Below are 3,130 nucleotides of genomic sequence, written 5' to 3'. Positions count from 1 at the left end.
TGTGTATTCAATAAACACAATATTCTAATGGAATTTTGCATTTGTGGTTTACCTATACAGATTCCATGGAGAAGTAGTAGTGGTGTGACATCAATTGTCCTCAAGTAGAGGCTTTAGTTTTACTCTTTTCTGGAAGTGTCATGGGTCCCGAAATGTTTTTTTTTCAATATTGTTTTATATATAATGTCTGCCAGACCCACCTAACAACAATTTATTCTACGGTAACTTGACATTTATAAGGGTTGTCATGCTACGTACTCTCATATATCTACACCCTCGAATTCAGTCCCATGGTTTGATTTCATTTGGCTGATGTGTAAATACCGTATCGCCTCCCACACAGGGTTAACTGATCAACCGAACCTACAAGAGATTGCCATGAATCTCAATCGTCCATTTGTGTATATTTGATAGATGTCCTCAAATTTTCATTGCATAATTGATTAATCTGGTTGTATGGTTTGTGTGCATTTACTGTCTGTCCCGCTTGGCACATGGTGTGGGCAGACAACAGCTATCTCCTCGGGATCATCCTAGCATCTACGGCTATGCGGCTTGGACGTCGATCCAACGGCTGTGATGTGGATCTATCGGTTTACCCTACCCTCATGCCAACAGCCAGTCTCATTTTCGTGTGGAAAGCTCTGGAGAGTTTCTCCTACCCCCGTTTCGTCTACAGGCTTGTTCTGTTCGGTTCCAGAGTTTTGTTTGCTGAGGTGATGGTGCATGGAGGTTCTGAAGCTTCGCTTGGTCATCGAGCTGCAATACCAGGTACAGCAAGAGGGTTCCCTAATGCAACTTACTCTATTTCATTCAAAGGTGATAACTGGTTCATGCATACTAATCACAGCTTAACCTATGGCCATATTTCACAGGTATCTCCGGCCAGTACTGTTGGCGGTCGGCGCTGGATGGTGAAGCATTCTTCGGCCTCACTGCCTGCCCCGAAATCTCCAGTATGCAACAAAAATTGTTCTCTTGTTGAAGCTTTTTTCTTGTTAAGAGTTCATAGGCTGGCTAAGTCTAGGTCTTTACTTTGATACTCAGATTTCCATGGCTGGTGTTATCACTTAAGAATTCTAATTTGAAAACCGCTCACATTAGTTTGATGGTAAAAGAATTCGGTGCTAGTCTAAGTTTGATTTTTGTTTTTAGAGTCTTGAGTCAACTATGTATTCTCATTCATCACCGGTCATTCTCATTCATCCCCGTCTCATAGCCATGTGTCAGTTTTGTTCAAAAGCTACTATGTGTCACAAAGCTCTTTAGGTTATTTCGTAGCTTATGAAATAATTTTGAAGTGTTTCCGCAGTGCATAAAGCCTTTTTGTAGTTTCGCAGCGCAACATGTTTTAGGCTGCGCTACGAAATTGAGGATTTGTTCGAATCCATAACCAATATTTCACAGCTGTCTCCTATGGATTCTGTGGGAATATCTGACTCGACATGTCACAGTGCTGGATCTTATCATCAATATACAAATAATACTATTGTGTTTCATTCTCAAGGTTTTTCCTATAATCCCGCTACATTGGCCGAAGTTCTGGTATCCAGTGGAGGTCAATATCCTAGCATGCCTATTGTACAGAGTTCTGCTTCCCTCCAGAAATCTGCATCTAGTGAAAATCTCACAGGGGAACATACATCAGGTTACCTAAATTTTCTGTCATCAGATTACCAAAGAGGAGCTATACATGGTAGTATCTTTGATGAAAATCCAGAATACATCAGGCAATGGCTGCAAGAGTTGGAGAGAGAACTTTTTAGTGATATTGATGAAGCAAGTATCATTAGCCCCGCTCAAAGCACATATATTGACAGGGAATGGGCAGACACAATAGAAAACCTCCTGTATAAGGATTCCCCTATGCATTCTCTGATGGAGAGCAAAACCTTGAAGGATTATTCTAATGGAAGCATAGATTATCCCAGTGTTGCAAATATCTCTGATTCATGTTCTGTTTCACAAACTAATTCTTTGCAACAAGAAGCATATGCATCAACTAGTCACCGGCAAGATAATGTTCATACAGGAAGCTCTTCCAAACAGCTGTTAGTTCAATGTGCAACTGCAATATCTAAAGGTAAAGAAGAAATGGCATCACATATAATCACAAAATTGAGAGAGACAGTCTCAATTCAAGGAGACTCAAATTCGATGGAATTTCTCGGTGAAATTTATGCAAGAGGTTCTGGAGTTGAGAGGAATTTTACCAAGGCACTAGAGTGGTTCAAGGCTGCCTCTAGGCGAAAGCGTTTTTCTGCATATAATGGCATTGGCTATTTGTATATGAAGGAACATGGAGTAGAAGAAAAAAAAAATTATACAAAGGCAAGAGAATTCTTCAAAAAGGCAGAAATAAATTTATGGCTGTGAAAAGTTATTGTCTCCCACCAGATGTTTATGCCCTGAAATCGATGAGGAATTCAATGTAGGTGTGTATTGCTGAGTTATATATACACTGGGTCTCTTGAAGGTAATATATCCGGTGAACGCCTCGCAGGAAAATCTCTGGGAGTTGCAAAAACTGAAAATTGGACCGGATGGGTGCATTATCTCATATAATCTGTGTAAGAAATTTAATTCTGAAGCACGTGAGGATGCAACCGCCACTGATAGAGCGTGGCTATAACAGTCGGTATATGTGTGAGGAAGCGAAGGGCACCTTTTTGGACAGGTCTCAAGTCACAGACAGAGTCATTTCTGTCATTAAGGCATCTCAGAAGGTCGATCCTGCCAAGGTTTCTATGGCTGCTGATTTTCAAAAGGATTTGGGATTAGATAGTTTAGACACTGTTGAGCTTGTAATGGCTCTCGAGGAAGAGTTCGCTTTTGAGATTCCAGATAATGAAGCTGATAAAATCAGCTGAAAATGACGACCCCAATGGTCATGGGCATTACAATCTAGGAGTGTTGTACTTTAAAGGACTGGGTGTGAAGAAAGACATTAAAGTAGCTTCCAGGTATTTTATAACAACAGCTAATGCTGGTCAACCAAAGGCCTTCTATCAATTAGCAAAAATGTTCCAGAAAGGGATTGGTCTGAAAAAAGATTTTAAGATGGCCACTACATTCTATAAGCTTGTTGCAGAGAGAGGACCTTGGGGATCCTTGTTGCGATGGGCATTAG

General features: G+C 40.6%; 1 pseudogene; it reads left to right on the top strand.

Moving 5' to 3' along the window:
* The first annotated feature begins 2,357 nt into the window (after positions 1 to 2,357).
* Positions 2,358 to 2,870, top strand: LOC149159356 (acyl carrier protein 2, mitochondrial pseudogene; annotated as a pseudogene).
* The last annotated feature ends 260 nt before the right edge of the window (positions 2,871 to 3,130 follow it).

This window comes from Pinus tabuliformis, chromosome 5_2 (assembly GCF_031772625.1).
Source record: "Pinus tabuliformis cultivar Carrire ecotype Pingquan chromosome 5_2, CPIR1, whole genome shotgun sequence".
NCBI classification, from domain to species: domain Eukaryota; kingdom Viridiplantae; phylum Streptophyta; class Pinopsida; order Pinales; family Pinaceae; genus Pinus; species Pinus tabuliformis.
The sequence above is the reverse complement of the archived record's forward strand: the minus strand, read 5'-3'. Positions and strand labels throughout refer to the sequence as shown.